At 57.7% G+C, this 5,784-nt stretch overlaps 1 long non-coding RNA gene across 2 annotated transcripts; it reads right to left on the bottom strand.

Moving 5' to 3' along the window:
- Positions 1–797: 797 nt before the first annotated feature.
- On the bottom strand, positions 798–4,314 carry LOC121019986 (uncharacterized). Of its 2 annotated transcripts, XR_005785860.1 has the most exons (4): positions 3,809–4,314; positions 2,717–2,777; positions 1,463–1,575; positions 798–1,245 (listed from the first exon to the last, which is right to left on the bottom strand). It is a non-coding gene; the product is annotated as an uncharacterized LOC121019986 (long non-coding RNA). The 2 variants fall into 2 exon arrangements; XR_005785861.1 differs by lacking the exon at positions 1,463–1,575.
- Positions 4,315–5,784: the final 1,470 nt, after the last annotated feature.

Genomic DNA, 5,784 nt, shown 5'->3' on the forward strand with positions numbered 1-5,784 from the left:
GATGTTGGGCCAAGCCAGCTGCCGGGGGGTCGGCTGGTTCCCCGGGGGCACCTGCGGGAACACACCTCCTCTCACCCCTGCAAAACCGGGGGCTGCCCAGAACAGCTCGTCAGTATCAAAGGCACCATGGAAGTGAGAAGGGGTTTCCATCCTGTGTCTTAGCCGTGACTAGCTACGCGAGCAGGCTGCAGAGACAGTCGTGCGGGTCTGAGTCTGCTCTTGCCTCCTAAGCCCGGCAAGGTAACAGTTATCTGTGTACAAACTGTCCCACAGCCTGGTGTCCAAAACATCCACTTCCAATTGTATCTCACAGTTTTGTGGCTCAGGAATTCGGACAGGACTCAGCCGGGTGATTCTTCTGTTCCACAGATGCCAGTGAAGGCGACTCAGTGGTCTGGAGGGTCCTGGAGACCTTCACTCTCAAGGTAGACGTGCACGATGACAGCGGAAGGCACCCTGTGCCCGGCCACTCCCGCGTGGTGGCCTCGGCGTGGTGAGACTGTGCACCTGGCCACTCAGGGGTCCGGTGAGTATGCTGCGAGAGGAGGCACCCCCTGGGGGCTGCACAGCCTCCTGTGACCTGGTATGTCTCCCCAAACGTCATTTCTGTCACATTTGGCCAAGCGAGTCGCTGAGGCCAGCCTGGAGCCTCACCCCCCTCACTCCGGGAGGACAAGGCGCCTCAGCGCCCTGCGGGAAGAGGCACAAAGGATCTTCAGCCATCCTTCCTCTGCCGCAGGCCCGGCTGCTACCTCTTGCCCAAGTCGCGATTCTTCCTGAGCCGATGGCGATAGTAATGGGCCCCACTTTTGAACACGGGCCTGAGAATAAAGTGGGATCACGCCCCAAAGCTGCGTCTCCGTCCCTTGAACAGGTCAGTGGGGAAGGTGGCTGTTTCTCCCTTGGTCCAACCTGGAGAGGCGCTTCCGGAGCACGTGGGCCAGAGCCACCCGGCGACGCCAGCCCGCCCTCTTCCAGCTGCCGTATCTCTCTGGCACCTTCCACCACATTCCTCTCAACGCTGACTCTCGAGTGCCATAAAGCGGCTCCTGCACGGGGAAGGCTGTGGCGCTCAGCACAGATCATTATCTCTTAAGAGCAATGAGTATTTGAGAATGTGCCTTTCCCAGCAATAATTTATAAATGAGGGAGAACAATCATAATAGTCATTGAAATCCCAAAAAGCAGGAGACTATTTATAAATGCAGAGTGCTTCATCCTTGCCAATTCCAGAATCCTGAGTACCTAAGTAGGAGAGAGTGAGGGCAACTTGGTTAATTGGCATCTAACAATCCTGTTGTGAAAGGTGTTCCCCAGGACTCAGAAGAGGCCAGGAAGGCGGCCAGCTCGGCTCCAGGACAGCGAGGGGGGGGGGGGCTGTCGGCACAGAGGCGGCAGTGGTGGGGGGAGACGCCCTGAGCAGTGCCTCGCAGCCAGAGGCTGGGGCACTAACCCAACCCACCTGACGGGGCCTGGGTCGGAGGCTCCGAGATTGGGATCCCGGGCCACTTGGTAGTGAGCGAGAATGAAATCCTGCCATTTGCAGCAACGTGGATGGAACTGGAGGGTATTATGCTGAGTGAAATAAGCCAGGCAGAGAAAGACAGATATCGTATGTTCTCACTCCTATGTGGAACTTGAGAAACTTGACAGAAGACCATGGGGGAAGGGAAGGGGAAAAAGTAGTTTCAAACAGAGAGGGAGGGAGGCGAACCGTAAGAGACTCTTAAATACAGAGAATAAACGGAGGGTGATGGGGGGGGGACGGGGGAGAGGGGGAATGGGGGATGGGCACTGAGGAGGGCACCTGCTGGGATGAGCACTGGGTGTTGTACGTAAGTCATGAATCACAGGAATCTACTCCCGAAACCTAGAGCACACTGTATACGCTGTATTTAGCCAACCTGACAATAAATTCTATTAAGAAGAAGAAGAACCATGGAAGTCAGGAGAGAGGCCATCAACTTACCTGAAATTCATTTAGGGCAAGAGCCTGTAGTCTTTACTGTTTAAAAACACAGGCACAGGGGGCGCCTGGGGGGCTCAGTCGGTTAAGCGTCTGACTCCGGCTCAGGTCATGATCTCACAGTTCGTGAGTTTGAGCCCTGTGTCGGGCTCTGTGCTGATAGCTCAGAGTCTGGAGCCTGCTTCGGATTCTGTGCCTCCCTCTCTCTCTCTGCCCCTCCCCCAAGTGCTCGCGCGCTCTCTCTCTCTCTCTCTCAAAAATAAACATTGAAAAAATTAAAAATAATTAAAACTAAATAAACATAAATAAAACAGGCATATTGGAAGCAAACAGGAAGTCCTTAAATAGGTGGATGGACAAATACACCGTGGTCCATCCAGACGATGGAACGTCATTCGGTGCTAAACAGACATGGGAATCTTCAGTGTGTGCTGCTGAGAGAAGCCGGTCTGAACAGACTTCACACTACACGGTTCCAAGTATGATGTTCTGGAAAAGGCAAAACTATGGAGACTCAAAGACCGGTGGTTGCCAGGGGCTTGGGGAGCCGAGGACAGGCAGGCAGGGCATGGGGGGGATTTGAGGGCAGCGCGAGTGCTCGTACGATGTGTGACGGTGGATGCATTTGGCACGACAAGCCCCAGTTGGCTCTGTCCTGGAACAACAGCCCCCAGAACCCCGAATACAGGGGCTCTGGGAGGAGGATGGCACCTGTGTCCTAACCCCAGGGAAGCGTTTGCGTTTTCTCACCTGTAAATGGAGGCCGATGCTGCCAGTCCCACTTCCGGAGCAGGGAGGCGGCCAGGACGAGCTGGAACGGCAGGTGTACAGGGGTGAGATGAGACACTGCTGCTGTGCGCGCCTCACGGAGCCCCCCGGCCTTGGCCCGGCCCTGGTGTGAGACCTAACCTCCCCGTGGGACGGTGAGACCCACGGGGACAGGGGCGGGTCTCCTGGGACGCAGCACAGTACCTGTTCAACCCGAATCAGTCAGGGAGTCCGTGCGCTCGAGCCCAAGCTCGTTAAGCGAGGACCCCGGCTTCTGGAGCGAACAGGCCTTCCTCACCCGTCTCATGGGGTGGCCACCTGCGGTCCAGGAGCACTGCCCACACGGTCTCCCGGAAACAGCTGTGATCAGGATTAGACCTCCCGCTGTCTCTCTTCTTCCTCCTCAGTTTGGGAACACTCCGGAAGGAGCTGCTTTCTGTGCTGTAGCTATGGAGCTAAAATGTCCCCCAGAGAGGGGCCCCTGGGGGCTCAGTCGGTTAAGCATCCGACTTCCGCTCAGGTCATGATCCCGAGGTTTGTGGGTTCGAGCCCCGTGTTGGGCTCTGTGCTGACAGCTCGGAGCCTGGAGCCTGCTTCGGATTCTGTGTCTCCTTCTCTCTCTGCCCCTCTCCTACTCATGCTCTCTCTCTAAAATAAACACTAAAAAAAAAATTTTTTTTTAATTAAAATGCTCCCCAGAGAGGCCCCAGGACCTGTGGACAGACCTGTGCTTACCTCCCTGTTCTGTTCTGGGTGAGCTTCATATTGTGAAGCAAGCCACGTCCCTCCCGGAGCCCCAGTGAAACGGGGCTGCAGCAAGCGGATGGGGTGTTGCCTGAGACCCTGCTCGGGAGACAAGGGTGCTGCCCGGGGGTCCACGCGGTGCCCCCAGCAAGCAGCTCAAAGCTGCTCTACAGCACCCAGCCTTGGCTGGAGACGTTCCGTGGGGGCCCCGGGGCGATCCTTTCTGCAGCCTTGGGGGCAGAGGGCTCTGCACCCACTGGGTTATTTCGCGCCCTCCTGCCTCCTTCTTGATGCCCCAGCACCTGCTTCTACTTGTTCACCAGGACTCACCTCTTCTGCAGCTGGAGACCCAGGTCTAGGCCATTTGCTATGTGTGTGTGGGGGGGGGGCGGGGGGATTCCTTCCTGTTCGTAGGAATCACCAATTCCACAAGTGTTAGCTTGAGAACTGGATGGCCTGTCGAGCAGACTGGACGACCACGTCTCCTCCCCGCTTCCTTTCCACAAGGCTCCCCTTTCCACACACAGCTCCCAGCAGCCCCGAGGGCCCTGCCAGGGGACCCGGGAACCCCACTCTCATGGTCCACCGGGACACGAGATATCACCGCCACTGTGGCCACCCGCCACGGTTTCGCCCGTCAAACAAGGAATTTATTCGCTCAACCCAAGGCAGCCCGCTTACTGGGGAAGTATCAAACATTAAGCCACAACAGGACATTCAAGATGGAAGGCTTTGGAGGCGACTTAATGCCTTAGCCACTGGTGTGCTTTCTGAGTCACCCTGGAAACCCTGAGAACAGATTGATCAGGCACTGACTGATATTCGCTGCACCTGAATCTACGGGGCTGGGCTGGGCTGGGGTCCAAGCATCCTTACCCCAAAGAAGTGAATCTGTAACGGGTAAGGGTCATGTTTTTAGGGAGGAGGCTTCCCCCATCTGCCTCTGAGGCTTGTTCCGGGTAAAGCTTCATTCAACCACAGACCCGGAAAGGGGAAGGAGACAGAGGCACTGCTCGGAAGGCAACACGAGGGCTTGCTTCTTGAAGGACGCGCGTCTCTGGCCCCCACACTCAGCACAGCGCCACGCTCAGGCTTTCGCTGCCCATTCCACAGCTGTACCTGAGCAGAGTGGACGGGGCTGGGATCTCCTGCCACTGCCCAAGGAGTCCAGCCACCTCCCAGCAGCCCCGGGGCCTGCGTCCTGTGCCCTGGGGGAGTTGATGGGCACTAATCCCCCAAAGCTGGATAACAAAACCCGGGTGACTATAACCTGAAAGGATCCAGCCAGCCACTCAGCAGGTGGCAGCCGTGGCCCCGGGGACGCCAGGCGTGGGGGCGGTGGGGCGCTGAAGCCACGGGGTGTCATCCCAGCGCAGTGTCACAGCCTGGGCGCCGATTTGACACCTGAAGCCTGCGTTCACCTGCTTTCCGTGTTCCTGGTCTCTGTTGTGTTTTATCGCCGCTCTTGGTCTGCTCAGATTTCCAACGTCCCCCTGCCCGCTCCCCCTCCCTTAAATCCTGTATCATCTCTTTCCTTCTCCTCAGACATTTGTTTTCATCGTCCTGCTTCCACCCCCCCCCCCCCCCAGCCCCTGCCTTCTGGAACCTCCTGTCATCACCTTGTTCTGCTCAAGCTGCCTCCTCTGGCCCCAGTTCTTGTGATTCTGTCCTGGAGTTTTCCAGAAGAGACAAGAAGAGCCTCTTCCAGGTGTAGGCAAGGGTTCAGGTGGGTGCAGCATCGAGGGGCCCTCTTCACTCTTCCAAGCTTAAGTTTCAGGAGACCCGCCTTATCCCCACCTTTCTTGTTCGTCTGCTCAGTGCCAGGCGGGGCCCGCACTGTCCCTGGCACTGGGAGACAGCAGGGGCACAGTGGGCTGCCCCTGTCCCACTGCACACACACCTCAGACAAGCCGAGAATCAGAGTGACAGGAGCGAGGTGTCCTGGCTGAGTGGGAGGTGCGTGAGCAGGCCTGTGGGGGGCAGGGGTCTGCACGGCCTCTCCCCTGAGCGGAAGTCAGCCATGCAGAGGCGCGGGGGTAGAATGTTCCAAACAGAAAGCACAGAGACCTGGATGCAAGAAGCAGCTCTGAGGAGTGGAGTCGGGCCGGGGACCAGACGGCATAGGTCCTGGTGAGCCACAGACACGTCATCGAGGGTCCAACCCGAGGGCCTGAAGCGGGGGCGTGATGTGACATTCTCGGATTCATGTTTCCAGCGGGGGCCCTGCAGGGCCTGGTTTGCAGGGAGAGCAGAGGGGAGGAGGTGGCTGTAGGGGTGAGAGGTGACAGGCCTCAGTCCCCGGGTAG

Source organism: Herpailurus yagouaroundi, unplaced genomic scaffold (genome assembly GCF_014898765.1).
Source record: "Herpailurus yagouaroundi ecotype Mexico unplaced genomic scaffold, PumYag 246, whole genome shotgun sequence".
NCBI lineage: Eukaryota > Metazoa > Chordata > Mammalia > Carnivora > Felidae > Herpailurus > Herpailurus yagouaroundi.